We start from the raw sequence: 18,614 nt of genomic DNA, 5'->3' as shown, positions 1-18,614 counted from the left end.
GGATTTCACTAAATTGATTCCTCTAACTCCTGTATTTCCAGTAAACTGAAGATGAAATTTACATATTCCGAAAGGGTGCACAATGTGTTAAGGTTTTAATCCTTCAGATTGTTGTCTATTAATGATGTAACCTCACAGCACTCCACCGTAATACCAAGTTTCAAAAGTCATATTTTGATGACTATTGTAATGCCTATTTCTCATGGAAGGCACTCTAGGATTAGAGAAGAGTTGTTATGAATTTTGAGGCAATATCTAAACGCTATTTCTAACAAGCGCACTTTAGACAATACATACATGGAGATTCTTTCTTGAAGAGGAAAAATGTCAAGTTTTTGACACCTTGATTTGATTTGAACATTAGCTTTGATTAAAGACAGATATTGTTGGACATGTAAATTTTTTTAGGTTTTTTTGTAAAGTCACATACACAGAGAGGAGGAGAAACAGAGAGGAAAATCTGTGTCCTCTGATTCACTCCCCAAACTTCCACAACTGCCGGAGCTGAGCAGAGCCGAAGCCAGGAGCCCAGAGCCTGTTCTGAGTTTCCCATTTAGGTGCAGGGTCCCAAAGCTTTAGGCCTTCATCTACTGTTTTCCCAGGCCTCAAATAGGGAGCCGGATGGGAAGCAGGGTTGCTGGGATTAGTAATGGTACCCATAAGTGGTCTTGGCTTGTGAAAGGTGACGACTTTTGCTGCTAGATTACAACGCTGGGTCCAGGATATATAATTTTAAGTGAAAACTATGCCTATTATACACTCCCTCAAAAGGAACAAACTAGGTTGAATGTATCATTCAATAAAAATGATATACTTGCTTTTCATTTTTTAGTTTATATAACAAAATTGATGTATTTTTATGTAAAAGTTTAAGAATGTAAGGGCCTTCTTCCCACACCTTCCACACGGTTGGATTTCCACACCTTTTCCTTCCCTTATTCTTTTTGTCGATTTTTTACAGACATAAATTCAATTTGCTTTATAGTCACAAGTTCAGTTTTCCACTCAATGAAGAACTCAACAGGGTCAGTAGAAAAAGCACTATTTTTTGAGAATACCTGCAAGGGCAGTAACAAAAAGAAAATCTCTAACCATCATCTTCTATCATATACATTACATTGTTATATATTTTGCATATTAGTTACCACAGATAAGGGAATACACATGATTAAATGTCAAAAATTGTGGCATATATGCATTATAGAAAACTACCCATCCTTAAAAAAGAAAATCTGAAATTTTGAAAAGAAATGAATATAAGCTGAAACCATATTCTTAATGAAGTAAACTACCCCCAAAACGTAAATATTATATGACCATGTTTTTGTACAATTAGCTTCATCTACCAAATTTTTCACTACAACACTGCTTTTATTATAGGTACCCAAACAATAAAACAAAAAGAAGCAATATGAGTTTAGAAAACTTATCCTGGATTAAATTTGATGTGATAAAATATTATTAGCATTTTAAACAGAGTAGAACTATAGATAGAGCTCCCACGTTTTGCAGATATGTAGGCATATTGTCACGTTTGTAAGTGAGAAGACTGTTCTTAAATATTCAAAGAATTATAGTATGCAATGTTTCAAATAACAGAAGTTCGAAGATGAGAATTTTAATTGGGATATGGCAGTCTCTCCCTCACTTTACAGCTTGCTTTTGAAACCTGATGTGTAAGTTTATTGCTTTACTACCTCATTTTTCCCTGTTGTTAGATACCATTTTACACACATGGAAGTCAGATTTGTTTTAGGGTGGTGGGCATGACCTGCGTCTTCTCCCCTTTCTTCCAGTTCTATACCCAGAACATCATTTCTAGGAACATAAAGCATACTCTGAATCAAGTTGATATTCTGCCTGGACTTCTGTGCCCCTCACTCCTTTAGACTACACTCATGTATGTATCCCCGAGTACTTTAGGAAACCTTGTTATTGTTTTATGCACGGGCCATAATGTCCCACCTGTATTGTTAACCTAGAGTTTTTCCTTAAATTAAAGAAAAATATTCCTTTGAAGTCCATGATGAAATTAAAATCTGGAATTACTAGCTATTGAGTGGAAAGTCTGGGAAGCTTGGAAGGTTTGGGATATGTGTCACATGTGTGCATGGCTATTGTGGTGGGGTAACTATTGTTCAAATTTCCAACCATAGTGGTGAAACAGCGAGGCAGCAGGGTGGACAGAGATACACAAGGAAGCCATCATGAACCAGGGCACTGACGCAGGAGAGGTTTTCAAGGGAACAGAAGAAATCCAAAGTACTTTGCAGCTGGTGACAGAAATGCCCCCCAGGATTGTCAAAGCATTTCAGGAGCTCTGGTTACTTCATGAGTCCACTTTTAAGTTACAACTTAGAAACTGCAATGTTTATTTTGCATATGTTACAGTAGGTTAAGCTGACTGTATTTTCAACAAAAAAAAAAAATGGGAAAATAAAAATGGGTGTTTTATTGGATATTAATGAACCGTCACTGTCTCTCCCCAAATAGAAGCTAAAAGCTCATTTTTCCACAGAAATAATCTTGTTTGGGTCTCACTATGTCAACTCTGTCAATGAGGTTACAACTCTATGATCAGCTAGAAATATATATATATATATATATATATATATATATATATATACACACACACACACACACATATATATATATATCTGTAAGCAAGTCTCTTTTCTATCACAAAGTTAAGTAATTGCTCTCCATAAGATGCAAATAACAAAGAGAGAGATAGAGAGAGATTTGCCATTCACTGATTCAGTCCCCAAATAGTTAAAAGCCTGGAGCTAAACTGATGTCAATTTAGAAGCCTCCGGCTTCTTCCAGGTCTCACCTGTGAGTACAGGTCCCAAGGCTTTACACCATCTTCTACTGCTTTCCCAGGCCACAAGCAGGGAGCTGGATGGGAAGTGGGTCAACCTGGTTAGGAACAGGTACCCATAAGGTATTCCCGCCTTTAGAGATGGATTAGCCAGCCCTGCCAATGTGACAGCTCATCATGAGTTGGTTTCTACAGAAGCTGATATCTGACCTAGATTGCATACACCTTAGCCTTTTTTTCCAGTGATGTTCTATTCCCAAATCTATGGGAGGAGGCAGGAAAAAGAATGGCCTATATACAAATATATATGTGTATAAATTACAGAATGAAAATGTAAAATAACAAACATGCTAAGTGGCCTTAGTTACAAAAGATAGTTGGAATTTAACTTAATGTGGTTGGGCAACTGATGTTTATAGCAAGAAAATAGGGTAACTGAATTGGGGAAGAAACGAGACTGTGGAATAACTGAATTATTTGAAGGAAGTCAAAGTGGTGACATTTTCTTTGAAACAGCTTCATGATATGCATTGGTAGTTCCACATATTAATTAATTAGAATATTCAAAAGTAAAGCCATCTGTGTAAAAAGTTATAGAGCAATTGGCCTTAAGAAATCACTTTGTTTCCAAATACAATTCTATCCCAAAGCAGCCACTGCTTTTGGACGTAGGGTGTATTGGGGTGAGGATTGTAGATTCATGGGACCAGTAGTCCAGCCACAGGCACCATAGAATTGACATTCATGTATGGGAGAGAACACCAGTCAGGTTGAACAGCAGTCTCAAAACCCACTAGGCACTGAGCAGTGCACTAACTGAAATCCATCCAACTACTTCTCTCCTCTCTAAATCCTCTACAGCAATCAAGTACAGGGAAAACATTCTGTGAGACGGAGCACACAATAAAATGAAAACTTTAGTTAAACTGCCACAATCCATCCTCAGTGCCTGTCTTTAAAAACGGGCTAAAAATGCATGAGAATGTGCATTGAAAGCTATTGGAAAATCAAAACAATTTTAACAATTTTCATTTATCTTTATTGGAAAGGCAGATGTACAGAGAAGGCTAGAAAGAGAAAGATCTTTCATCTTCAGGCTCACTCCCCAAGCAACCACAACAGCTAGAGCTGAGCTGTTCCTAGCTGAAGCTAGGGGCCTCTCCCAGGTCTCCACGCAGGTTCAGGGTGCCAAGGATTTGGACCATGTGCTACTGCTTTCACAGGTCACAAACAGGGAACTGGATAATAAGTAGGGCACTGGGACAAGAACTCGTGCCCATATGGGATCCCAGCACTTGCAAGGTGGGGATTTAGCACAAAAGATTTTTTTGTTTAACTTTTTTTTTTAAAGATTTAATTATTTTTACTGCAAAGCCAGATATACAGAGAGGAGAAGAGACAGAGAAGAAAATCTTCTGTCTGATGATTCACTCCCAAAGTGAATGCAATGGATGGAGCTGAGCCAAGCTGAAGCCAGGAGCCAGGAGTATCTTCCAGGCCTCCCATATGAATGAAGGGTCCAAAGGCTTTGGGCCGTCCTGGATTGCTTTCCCAGGTATCCTGGAACTTCTGGAAGCGAGTGTTTAAGAGAAAACAATGGTAATCTCATTGTAGCTGCAGTCATGGTCCCAGCTTGTACTTTCCTTGAAACTGACCATGTAAACTGTAGTGAAAATACGATATGAACATTCTAAGAAGATGTCGTTAAAGATTTAAAAGGGTAGGGGGAGGTACTGTTTTCCTTGTAAATAAGTACCTGAGTGAGGGGATGACTTACAATGCTAATCACAGACCTTCAGCAGTGAAACAGTCCACACCATGCCATTCTGAGGCTCAGACAATCAAGCGGCACATCTGGGTTCTCATTCTGTATATGCGGCCGTAACTCACCCGTAAAGGTGTCTGTGGCGCAGGTATTTGGAATAGCAGCTAAGGAGACAATTGAGACGGCCGCATTCTCTATTATCGAGGCGTGATTTGGAATTTAGTTCGATTCCCAAGGCCACAGGTGATGGCTCGGTGCTTGGGTCCTTGGCATTCATGTCGGTTACACACACTGCGTTGCTGGCTCCCCCAGACCACTCCCCAGGAACCAGCAGATGGAAATCAATTTCTTACTCTCCCTTTGAAATAAATGAAATAAATACTTTTTTAAAATGAGCTGGCTTTGTCTAGTTTTATAGTTTTGCACTTCATAACGTATGTGAGATCCTTTAAAACAGAGGAAGAGTGATAAAATATAAAATATGAGGTGTAATATATTTCTAACATTGAACTTAATTAGTCTAAAACATCTTACTCTTTTAAAAACAGTTGGCTGGTGCTGTCGCTGGATGTAGATCTGCTTACTTCACGAATCACAGCGTGTGTGTCAGCTGGAAGAGGTAAGTGAACTCCCTCCCCCTCCTGCTTGAAGCAGGTGGTGCCTTCCTTGCTGTGAAATGAAAAGGCTCTGGGCATTCCTTCCCTGCCCATTAGAGTCTTAGAAACACATATATAATTCTGGCTTAGGTTAAGAATTTCACAAGCACTGCTGAAATCAGAGTTTATTGTAACTGAGTATAACTACCCCATTTAAATGGTGAAACTTATATTTGAGAATTATTATTCACAGTGGCAATATATTAATACTGACTTCATTAGTTTCATGGATTGCTACATACGATGAGTTACATAAAAAATTGACTTTGGGCCCAGCACGATAGCGTAATGATTAAGGTCCTCACCTTGAACGCCCAGGGATCCCATATGGGCGCCGGTTCAAATCCCGGCAGCCCCACTTCCCATCCAGCTCTCTGTCTGTGTCCTGGGAAAGCAGTCGAGGAAGGCCCAAAGCCTTGGGACCCTGCACCCACGTGGGAGAGCTGGAGGAAGTTCCTGGCTCCTGGCTTTGGATTGGCGCAGCACCGGCCATTGCGGTCACTTGAGGAGTGAACCATCGGACGGAAGATCTTCCTAGCTATCTCTCCTCCTCTCTGTATATCTGACTTTACAATAAAAAAATTAAATAAATTTTTAAAGAAAAGTCGGTTTTCCATGTGAAGGCAGCTATGCATGTGTTTGTAGCTCACATCACTGCAAGGTGGAAACAATGTCAGCAGCAGCAAAGTCAATTTTTGTTTTTTTTGTTTGTTTGTTTTAAAGATTTATTTTATTATATTGGAAAGGCAGATTTACAGAGAGGAGGAGAGACAGAGAGGAAGATCTTCCGTCTGATGATTCTCTCCCCAAGTGGCGGCAACGGCCAGAGCTAAGCCAATCCGAAGACAAGAGGCAGAGTTTCTTGCCGGTCTCCCACGCGGGTGCAGGATCCCAAAGCTTTGGGCCGTCCTTGACTGCTTTCCCAGGTCACAGACAGAGAGCTGGATGGGAAGCAGGGCTGTCGGGATTAGAACCGGCTCTCAAATGCGATCCTGGTGCTTGCAAAGCGATGACTTCAACCGCTAGACTATTGCATTAGGCCATGGAAAAATCAGAATTCTCAGTAGCCTGGAAATTAATTTTTAAAATGTGGTGCATTTTGCAATATGCATATCAGATCTCAGCACTGATTAGGTTAGGAAAGTTAATTAGGAATACATAGAAATAGGTTTGTTTTCATAAATTCCTTTTGCCCAAAGAAGACTATAAATAAATAAATAAGTAAATAAATAAATAAATAAATAAAATGTTTTGAAAATTCTACAAAACAAAGGCAAGCATTCTACAAAACAAGAGCATTCCCAATTACTTCAAAAAAGACTGTGGTGAAATCTTATTCCAGCCTTTATAATAACAGTTGTAGCTAAGATATTCGCTTTGACCGCTGCACTTTATACAAAGCCTTACATTTTCAAACACTTCTCCACTCACTGGTGTCAGTTTTGATGGAATGCCAGCCAGCAGTGACCAGCCTCAGTGACATGAGGAAAAGTCCCATTTAAACAAAATAGTCACATACTGAGGTAACAGAATCTTAAAGAAAGGTGGTTTTAATAAAAAAATCCTTTTTATATTGGACACATTTGTTTAGATTTATATTCTGTAGACTCTGATGACAACTCAATAATGATTGCTCCAGACCTCTCCATTAATAAGATTTAATATACTAAAGTTTCCAGAAATGTGTTTTTTGAAATATTATGAGCCAGGAAATATTCCTCTGAAGCTGAATCTCATCAACAGATTTTATGAGTTTGAATTCAAAGAATATATATATATATATATATATAATTTTTTTTTAAGAAAAGAAATGAACCCAAAGCAGGCAGATTAGTTAACTAGTTTTTATGCATGACAGACACATATGATGCAATGTAACACATCTTCTAGGAATCTTCTGAAGTTCATTTTTTGGACTTAAGCTTAGAACAGGATCCATCCTGTTTGCAGATGTATTGCATTGTAATTATCCAAGGTCTTGGACCAAAATATTAGTGCCTTTAAAACATACTGTGGATCTTTGATCCCTCAAAGGAGCTAAAAAAAAGTAATGGCTTAAATACAAATTGCTCAGTATGCATACTGTAACTTGATTCAACAATGGGTGCATATTTGTCATGTATTGTTTTGCTATTGTTTGGTATAAGTATGGCTTGATGTTAATTATTTAATTAAGAAAGATTTTATCTTTAGGACTAATTGATTTTTCTGGTTGTTACCCTTATAACAACTATTTTAATCTTAGCACAATTTTCCATAATTTTGAGAATTCATTATCTGCTCTTTGGTGATTTGATTTAAAACACTTCATTGGAAGTACAGTGTTTTATATGGTGATTCAAAATTAGAGAATATATATGAAATGCCCAAAATAATTACGTATATATTTGAATTTTTTTTTCTGATAGCATTTGGATACTTCTGGAGATGCATTTGGGTGAATAGTTCAGTAGCATTAACATCTTCCCCATTCTGTGACATTCTTCAGTGTAAATTTCAAATAAGAAAGGAAAACTAATACTCAGGTTCACATATTTATCTAATGTTTTCAAAGTGTTCTCATCTGGGGCCAGTGAGGTGGTTAATTTACTGCCTGCCACTACTGCTTTCCCAAAAGGGTGCATTTGGTGCAGTTGATCCCTGCTCCTTTTCTGATTCTGCTGTTTTTGTTTTGTTTTGCTGTGTTTTGTTTTGTTTTTTGCAGAGCCGGGACACAGAGGAGGACGGCTCACGTCTATCAGCTGCTGCACCCACACGGGAGATCCGGAAGAATCCCCGGCTCATGACTTTGGCTGAATGGAAAACCGCTCACTCTCTCCATCTTTCCTTCTTTCTGTAAATCTGCCTTTCAAATAAAAATAAATATTTTAAAAAATCATCATCTGCCTTACAGTTTCTGCAAGTAAAGACATCTTTGCAAATGCTGTTAATTCTTCATTTTTAATATAATAATAGGATGGGCTTACTGTTCAGTAATGCTAGAAAAATAGGTAGGCACAAATGTTATGCACTGTTTACTGTGGCTGCACATATTTTAAAGTTGGAATGATGCAGAGAAGATCATCACAGTCCCTGAGAAAGAATGACACGTAATAGTGGGTCCAACAATGGCTGATTTAATATAAGCATCTCTATCATCAGCGCTTTAATATTATGCTGTTTTGAGTAAGTTACAAAACTCCATGCCTGAATTTGTTTTTAAAAGATTTATTTATTTTTATTGGATAGGCCAATTTACAGAGAGAAGGAGAGACAGACTAATCTTTCATTTACTGATATACTTCTGAAATGGCTTCAACAACCACAGGAGTTTCCTCACAGTCTCTACTGCAGGTGCAGTTCCCAGCTTATCGAGCCAATCTCCTCTGCTTTCCCAGATCACAAGCATGGAGTCGAATGGACACTGGAGCAGCCGGCACAGAATCAATGCCCACATGGGATAGAGCCATCAGAGGTCTCCCCAAACCCCATTTTTAAAGATTTATTTTTGATGGAAAAGAAAATTTATTGAAAGAAGGATACAAAAAGTATGTCCAAACTTCAAACTTGACATGACTAAGAAGAAAATATCTATCTTAGCATTTTAGTAGACACATAAAACAGCCAACAAAGGTAATTGAAAACTCACACAACATAGTTTAGCAAAAAAATGAACAATTTAAAAATACTCTATTGATTTCAAAATGCACTGAACTTGTAGGAAGCATGCTACTGTAAGAATATTTTTGTTTTGCCAAAAGAATTGAACAATTCTCACTGTGATACACTGATGACCATGGCTGATACATTAATATTTTCTACCTTTTAAATTCCTTTGATTTATATAAGAACGTAGGGGATTTTTGTGAAACTCTGAGTGTCATTATAATAGTGACAATATTTCAAAAAACATTATGTTTTGTCAAGGGAAAATGCTGCATAACAGCTTTGATAGTAGCAATATAACTTCCAAACCAGAGTCCTCTAAGGAAATGTTTCTGGAAAAGTTTTATTCTAATTGATGTGTGCTGTTGCTATGAGCAGAATTTTCCAGCTGAAAAATGTCTTTTATGACTGGTAGTGAGCCAAGCAGTCTGGCTGTCCTTGACCACCCAGTCTTGAAGCAAGGATCTAGAAATTATTGATTATTGATCTCTTCTGGAAGTGGAAGCTAGCACTCTTCAACTCTTTCATCTTATTCACCAAGTTGTGTGTGTCACCTCTACATAGGAGATCTTCTAAAACCTCATTTAAAATGCTATAAGGAACCATATGCATTTTTCAAGAACTTTCAAAACTCCTGTTTGTACATGGGAGTTTCAAGCATAAGGTTTGAACAACAAACAAGTCAGTGAGAAACAAGTAAACAAAGGCAGAAAGATTTGAGAACAAAATAAAAATGCAAGTACTGAAATGAAAGCAACAAAGAAAAGCCATGTGATTTTTTTTAATGGAAAATCTAACACTGGAATAAAACTCTTGGAAGAATTCTGAATGGTAATAAAAAGTAGCAAGAAGTAAATCAGTGTCCCAGAATTTTGACAAAGACAATTTACCCAAATTCAAAACAGAATAAATAGACTAAGACAATGAGCAGACACCAAGATATCTCTGAGAATATAGTGCCTTTTCTAACACCCATATCATATGAATTCTTCAAGAAAAGAGAATGAGGCAGGCACTGGGTTAGAAAGAAAGAATGGATTGACAACTTCCTTTTTTTTTTTTTTTTTCAAAATATAAACCTACCTACTTAAACAGCTGAATGATACATAAGTTAAACACCCTTGTATCCTCACCAAGACACGTAATAGGCATTTTTTTATTTAAAAATTAAAATGATAAAAAAATTCATGAAAACAGCCAAAGAGGAAAAAATGATTTAATGTGTATAGGTAAGTAATCCAAAAAACATGATTTATTTTCATAAACCACAATGGCCAAAAGACTGTACACAATATTTTTTAGGTATTAGAAGAAGTCATTTAAAATTCTGAATCCTATTACTGGAAAAATATAACTTAGGAAAGAATGAGAAATCAAAATATATCTCATATTCAACAAAGCTGAAGGAATGTTGCCTATATATTTACATTAAAAGAATGGCTAAAGAATGTTATTAACAAAAAAAAAGAGACCTTGGAAAATCATGAAAGAAAAAACTTGATGAATTAAAAATGAATAAATAATAATATATAATTCTGATTTATTCTTGAATTTCATATATCATGATTTAATGTTAAATTTTTGTATAATTATAGTTGTAAAGATGCTTGAAAATAAGCATTGAGATGTCAGATCCATTTTACTTCAGCTCCTTACATCTTTAATTCAGAAAAGAATTGTCTGGAGCCTGGCATGGTAGCCTAGTGGCTAAAATCCTCACCTTGTGTGTGCCAGGATCCCATGTGTGTGCCATGTATCCTGGCTGCTCAACTTCCCATCAAGCTTCCCGCGTGTGGCCTGGAAAAGCAGTTGAATATGGCCCAAAGTCTTGGGACCCTGCAGCCACATTGAAGACCTAGAAGAAGCTCCTGGTTCTTGGCATTGATGCTTGGCATTGATGCTGGCTATAGCATCCGCTTACAGAGTAAAATAAGCAGACAGAAGATCTTTCTCTCGGTCTCTTCTTGTCTTAGTATATCTGATTTTCCAATAAAAATAAATAAGCTTTAAATAAAGAATTCTGGAGTCAGGAGTTAGGGTATATCCAGCAAATTTCTGTCTCTGCAAAGTTACCTATGGGTACTGCAAAATCATAACATTAATCTTATCTAAGTAAAACTTTCTAAACACAAAAATTGAAATTTCTCTACAAACAGGGTGAGACTCACTTTTTTTTTCTGTGCATAAATTTTCATTTTGCAGACAGGTAAAGGGACTATAATTTACTTACTACCTGTAATTAACATTCTTTAAGAAGTCTGAGCTAAAATGTCATAATTAAAAACATGAATTCTAAGCCTTATAAGAACTTTATAAAAAAATATCTGCTAAAAAAAAATATCTGCTGTGGCTTTCATCATGCAAGCCATGAAATGGGGATCAATGAATGGGCTGGCTCACTGTGTCTCTGTGATGGGATGAAGAGATGCCCAGTGAGCTGTCCGTGTATCGTCGGTGTGTTATTTGTCAGTGGAGTCTTTATTCCCGATGCTTCAGGAGGGACTGAATGCAACCCTGTTTTGCCAAAAGGTCAACAAAGGGGCTTGGAATTTGATTGCATTGGTTGGACTCTCCCTGGTGTGTCGGTGATGGGTGTTTTATATAATATTTATTTCAGAGTTGCTGTGTTGTTTGGAAAAGTGCTGTGCTCAGATGAACAAGCATCATCCACCTGACAAGAGACTGGAAAGAACAAAACAGTGTAGGATTTCCTCTTTCTCTTCCGTTTGGACACCAGAGCTCCAAGTCCCTGGCCTTTGGATTCTGCTCTCTCTGACTCTTCACCTTTTCTTCTTGGACTGAGAATTAATTTCACCATTAGCTGATGAGGAGTCACTAATGAGCCTTGCTCCCCAGTTTCCACATCTGGTGCAGTGCAGGATGGCTGAACTACCGTAAACAGTGAGTCAGTTCCTCTGGAAACTCCTCTACCCTCTCTCTCTCTCTGCATCTTTCAATTGTTTATTTTATTTTTCTGTTTCTATCTTTCCTTTTCTCTTCATATACTCATATATTGAACAAGTATGCAATGAAACAAAGAAGGAAGAAAGAGAGGGAGCGAGGAAATTAGAAGAGAGAATAAAAAAATAAAATAAAAATTAAATACTTTGTATTTTATATTCTAAAGTTGTAATTCTTTAAGTAAATCCTCTTGCTATTCCTATATGTTTTCATTTACAGAGAACACAGGTAGTGTCTACTTATCAGATACCTACAGAAAACATTCTCAAAATATATCTAAGATATACCATTTTTAGTTGAGTTTTAAAATTAAACTTACTTAGCTCCTATTTGTGAATGCAAGGTCTAATGATGTCCATAATAAATCTTCGCCAAAAGAAATATTTTCCTTCAAAATAATCATAGGCCAGTTAGATGTTTTAAGTATATTATTGTGGAGCCTTGTTGTTTCTTGGAGGAAAGAAAATTCCTGGTAATATGCATTGTAAATCCTAGAGTGATAAAATGCAAAGCTTCATTCCTCAGCATGTTAATGATCGAGTGCTGTCATTCTGCAGATCTTAGTGTATATCCGTCAGTTACCGGTCTCTGTTGATAAAATACTCAGTGGGATTGTGGGCAGTACTGCAAAGAGTCAGTGGCCATCTCAACATTGCAAGTCCCTTCTTGGATTCCCCTCAGCGTTCAACATCTTATTTCTTCCTCCGAGTAAGATAAAAAGTTCAGCTGGGTGGTTCAGCCATCGATGTAGAAGCACTTAGAGATCCCTCATGCTTACTGCAGCAGGGGTACATCCAAATAACTGGAAAATGGAATTCAACCACAAATCCTGCAAATTCACCACTGGTTACTGAACCTTTAAGAAAAACAGAGGCTATGCTTTCATTGACTTTGGAATCCACATGGGCAGGAGAAAACATTATGTCTAGCAGGAACAGAGGTAAAAAAACAAAAATGGTATGCAACAATGGAGAGAGTGTACTGATTGACAAGAATAAGAATTATAAATTCAGGTACATGCAGACTAAATTACAATCCCAAGCATTTTAGCCACTTATTTAATCTCATACGCTGTATTTCCAGTATCTATCATGTACAAGACATAAGCCTATGGCATGTAAATGTGTATTGAATACACTGATATTATGCCAGTGAAGGGCATGAACCAGCGATTGCCACAAACTTAGCCTCTGATATGTATGCATGGTGTCCAGACCCTGCTCACTAATGGGAGACACTTTGCAGTGACCACGGGGTTACCTGTTTCCATCTCCAGCATGGACAGGAGGACCAAAGCTTCTCCTTCCAATGACCCAAAACAATAGTTTTCAGCACAAACAGAAAATACATAGAAATACTAGGCTTAAGTATGCAACCTAGCTCTCTCACTCCAGCCATTCTGGGAATTTCTTCTCCACAAGAAAAGCTCACATATTCTGGAATTAAAAAAACAATCATTTCTTTATATTACACCATGCCACATGTGAAAACACCACACGTACATAAACACACATTTTGTTTTGAAACAGCATTCTATGTGGTGAAGAGGGGAAAGATAAAGGATGTGCATGTAGGGGAAGAAGTGTTGAAATGCCTCAGACCGGGAAACTGATTGAGAGTGAAGGGTTGCTGGTCAGTGAGACAATCTTGATGTCTGTGCTTCATTAAATGGGTTTGTTAGCAACCTAGGACAGTCCTCATCATCCAGAACACCTGGTACTTATACAATAACCAACTTATAATTTTGTGAATAAATATGCATTATAAATAAGGAGATATGGGCTTTAGGTCATATTTTCCTTCCCTAGCTGCGCAACTGGAGTAACTTGTAGGAAATTGGGATTCTTTCCTCACCAATGAAAGCGACAACACGTACAGCCTGTAGACGACATAGGAGTTTATATGCCTGAGAACTGAAAACCCACAATGCAAACAGCTGACAATTGATACCATATAAAATGCCCGACTTTTACTAATGTCCTAAAAAGATAATCAACTCGAGGGGCTTGAGAAAAAAGAGAAGTGAGCAGGCTTAGGTGTGAGGAGGAGCCCTTCAGCAGGAAGCCTTCGCTGAGCTGCTACAGCAGCAGCAGGTGCGGAGCAGACTCCTGCAGGGCTGCTGGAAGGGTGCCCACCCCTGCCGAGAAGTGGCGGTGGCAGCAGGAGTCAGGTGGAGGACCACAGAGAGAAGAGGATGCCAGACAATCTCCTCCTGCTTTTGCCTTTCGTGCTTTCCAATTAATTACCAAAATCCTCCTTCTGTCACATTGGAGGGAGGTGTCTGTGAGCAGATGGAGAGGCCCGCACGTTGCTGCTGGCTAGCTTCTTACGCGGAATGCTTTTCCTCTTTTAATTGACAGTTACTAGTAGTAGCCTAGTTTCTGAAGCAGAAAAGTGAGAGGTAGCTATAAATCTATGCTTAGGGATTATTGTGTCTGCCTGCTGTATACTCCGCATTGACTCATTCTTTGGGTTTCACCCTAGATAATATCCAAATGAGAAATTTCATGAGTTGCTAATCTAGTCTTGGCTTCTCAAATTTAACTCTTGTCCTTTTGTCTCCAAAGCACCTGTCATGGTGCCTACTCGAACATGCAGTTAGCATTTTTTTTGCCCTCAGTGACTGCAAGCTCTCTGAGATAAGGGTCTATATCCATGCAGCCTCTCTTGAATAGCTCCATTCCTATAATTAAGTCAAGTGATAAAGTAAGCAACCATTAATTGAACAGCTAAAAGAATACCTGGTGTAAAAGTGTTGACGGTGTGATAGAATAAACAGAAAAATAGTAAAACCAGAAATATGGCATAAAGCATAATATGAGGAAGAAATTAAATATATAAATGAAAATCAGAATAAATTTTCATGAGGCTAAATAGAATATGACATAGAAAAATGAAAAACATACAAAGTGACAAAGATCAATTATGCTGTTAGAGTAAGACTGTGGAATAAACATCCAACAATATGTACGTTAATGCTTCTCTTTCTAGACTTTAAGGCTGCCTGGTTATCGCACTGAGATAGATGGGAGGAAGCCTTAATTACAGCACCAAGCTTTAAAAAAATGGCAGCAAACTGACGGCACAAGTACATTCCTGATGAAGGATACATAGTTGAAAAATGGAAAAAGTGGAAGACACGGTGCCTGCGTGTAGCGATGGGGAGAGAATGTGCCTCCAACACGTACAAAGGGTACAATTCAACCAGGGAATACTGTTACTTGGCAACAATGAGTGATGTGGGATAATGGGTATTATGTCAAAAATTTAAAAAAGCACTAAGAAAATCAAAGAAAAAAATAGTAAACCATTACAGCTTTTGGGAGGAGAGTCACAGTAATCAAGATGAACATGTAACGAGATGTCAAGCAATAAGAAACTGTCGAAAATTCTTGAGGATAGTGGGAAAAATATTGTTTTTTGACAGTTAATAATAATAAAAAAAAAACCTTGGGATCTGCAGGAGGTGATTGGAATTCTGCTTTGTGAACTATCGGAAGTCCGAGCTGCGGCATGGGAATCCGAGAGGGCACACACGGCTCTGCGGTGCTGTGGTGCTGTGTTTCCACATGCAGACTGCACTCCCTCCAGCAGCAGCAGAACAAGCTAAGTAATAAGAAAGGCGATCATCTTTTTGAACCTGCTCAGATCGTGTGATTCATTCATTTATTCATTCATTTTTATTGGAGAATTAGATATACAGAGAGGAGGAGAGACAGAGATGAAGATCTTCCACCCACTAATTCACTCTCCAAGTGGCTGTAAGGACTGGAACTGACCTAATCCGAAGTCGGGAGCTAGGAACTTCTTCTGGGTGTCCCACGTGGGTGCTGGGTCCCAAGGCTTTGGGCTGTCTTCCACTGCTTTCCCAGGCCACAAGCAGGGAGCTGGATGGGAAGTGGGGTGGCAGGGACATTAACCGGCACCCATATGGATTCCTGGAATGTGCAAGTCTAGGACTTTAGCAGCCACTCTATAGCACCAGGACCCTCAGATTTTGTTTTAATTTTCTGCATTTTGTGACTGACTTCTCTCTTACCATGCAGGTTATACTGGAAAATATCTGTGTTTGAAACCATTGAAAGATTTTAAATAAACAGAAGGAAATAGACATCTCATGACGTATCTGAGTACTCCAGAAAGCAAATATCTTGATGAAATTAAATATTTTGAATAGCCAGAATATCTGAGAAAGATAAAGAGCAAAGACAAGAAGTAGGTGGCAAAGCCTGTGATGAAATTCTAAACCAATAAGAAAGAAAGAAAGAAAGAAAGAAAGAAAGAAAGAAAGAAAGAAAGAAAGAAAGAAAGAAAGAAAGAAAGAAAGAAAGAGAAAGAAAGAAATGGAGGGAGGAAGGGAGGGAGGAGGTACCGGACTGAATGGTAGAGCTCAGCTGTGGTACAGCTGAAAATGTGTTCAGCCAAGACCAATGTAAGCAAGAATGATGTTCCTCACAGCACTGTCATGCTCAGTTGGTGGCTAAGAGAGACTTGGTGAAGGTTGGCTTTAGAATACAGCAGTGGCTGTTCCTGTGTTCAACCACCGGGGCAGCTGCAGTGAAAATGCATTCTGTTTGCGGCAATCAGCAGGCATTTATCAGACAGAGTTTTAGAGGCTGCAAGTTCAACATCCTGACACCAGCAAATTACAAGTCAGGTGAGGTCCAGTAGACTCATGAACATTACTTGCTAGCTGTGCCTCAGGTGACAAAGACTGCAAGCCAGGTTTCAGAAAGGCAGGGACCACTTTCCTCACCTCCTCACTCTATCACTATTAGTTGTCAACAAGTGAATGTGGGGTGGGAGCATATACAGAAAACCAGTTTTTTAAGAATATCTGAAAATTGTTGCATTTCCTATGAGGCTGTCTTGGATGGAGGAGTCACTTCCACTCCTGGCTCCTGCACCATTCACTTGCAGAATGAATGGCCAAGCTGCCAGGTCTTTTGCTGTGCATAAGTTCTACACTGACGAGACAGGTGCATCAATCTGATTCACTGCAGGCAAGGTAACACCTTTGTGCTTCCATGTGCATTGAAGACACTATGCATTCAGTGTGTTCAGAGGAATTCACACACAGGCTGTCCACAATGATGCTCTCCCTCCCACTGTCCCCTCTAACCATTGGTATTCAGAGCTTATTTCCCAGTTATAATATCTGAGTCATTTTTAATCATTACCCCAGTGATCTGGTTTAAAATCCCATGAACACTCCGGCATTGGGTCAGACAGAAGTTTCATTTTGGAAAAGAGAAACAAGCACAACAACAGGAAAGTTTTAAACATATTTGAACTCAATGTGCAGGTTTTCTTAGTGAATTAAAAAATCCAAACAGTCAAGTACGGAATGAGAAACCAGCACTTGTCCAATTGCTGCTGCGAGTCATTGTGACATTAGCTTGGTCACGTGCACATGTGTTCTATTTCACTATCATGTCACTTGAATAAAACACAACATGCTTTTTTTATGTTGTGCACTCCATTTTTATCAATTTTCTTGTCTTGTAAAGGAAAGTCCTTTCATTTTGTGTCCCCCATGATGAGTTCCTATTCAAAGCCAGAACTTCCATTGAAACAACCCACCAATTCTCTTCTTGGAAAAATAAACTCCTCCTAGGGCACCTCATTGTGCATGGCTGCTCCCAGGTGCTGTTTGTGAGAGCCATCACACACGTGCAAGAAGCCGGTTTTGGTTAGCACCCGATTGCAACGAGGGTAATTGGCACACACCTCTGCTCACCACCATTGGGTCCCCACATGGCTTTGGACTGTTCTGACCCCGATAAAAGGAAAAGTTGCTAGGCGAGACGAGTGAGCAGGTTTGGATGAAAAGGTGTCTGTGAGCCAGCTGGGTTTGCTTCCTCACTGCAACAGGGTCAGGGAGCTGGAATGGTCTTAATAAACAGAATCAACTGACTTCATCTGCATTTTGGCACTAATCTGTGGCCGATGGCGTCATTTCCTGCGGTTTAGTACTACATTAATAAAAAGGGCTCATCCAGATTAGGCACATATCAGTGCTACATTATAAAGCGGTCTAAGTTTTTGTCAAGAAAAAAAAAAAGAAAGCGAAGTAGAATGACTGTTACTTGTGATTGACTTGAACATCTGTATAGCCAGTTTAAATTGAGATTTACTTTGTTGTAAAATCCTTTTTTGGCTTTTGTTTATTACTTTAAAACCCTATCTTTTCTTGCTACAAGTATGAAGCAGAATATAGCACACGGTTATAGATTTACCCTCTGGCTTTGAAACACACTGAATTCATTACATTTGTTTTTGCAGCCTCTGTTAATCTATTGTGACAATAAATTAGACTCTGAGTTAAATTAAAGCAAATTACACAATGATTAGGCGTGTGTGTGTGTGTGTGTGTGTGTGTGTGTGTGTGTTTTCCTTCTCATTTTCTTCCCGTTTTTCTCTAACCTAACCGCATCAGACAGTCTGGAAACAAGCAAGACACTTTAAACAATTTACTCCTCTTTTCACTAAACATCAACTTTGGACAATGCAAGAAAATACAGTTTTTGTTAAAACTGTTTTGTTAGTTTTACACAGTATTATAAAATAAGTACTAGCATAGTTGAATGTAATATTCTTATTTATCAACAATTGTCAATTTGCTTCTCCAATTGTGATCTTGTCTCTCTATGTGTTTAAAATGAGTTGCAAGGAATTCACATCCTAGGAAATGACTTTCCTTAAAAAAATTATATGGTTGCAAATCAAGAAAAACATGAGAACATTTTTTTCTCATATGCAAAAC

At 38.4% G+C, this 18,614-nt stretch overlaps 1 non-coding gene across 1 annotated transcript; it reads left to right on the top strand.

Moving 5' to 3' along the window:
- The first annotated feature begins 8,254 nt into the window (after positions 1–8,254).
- On the top strand, positions 8,255–8,359 carry LOC118758044 (U6 spliceosomal RNA). The gene has a single exon (XR_004995500.2). It is a non-coding gene; the product is annotated as a U6 spliceosomal RNA (small nuclear RNA).
- Positions 8,360–18,614: the final 10,255 nt, after the last annotated feature.

The sequence above is a fragment of the Ochotona princeps genome, chromosome 12, assembly GCF_030435755.1.
Source record: "Ochotona princeps isolate mOchPri1 chromosome 12, mOchPri1.hap1, whole genome shotgun sequence".
Lineage (NCBI taxonomy): Eukaryota > Metazoa > Chordata > Mammalia > Lagomorpha > Ochotonidae > Ochotona > Ochotona princeps.
Note: the sequence above shows the minus strand (reverse complement) of the source record. Positions and strands in the feature narration are given on the sequence as shown.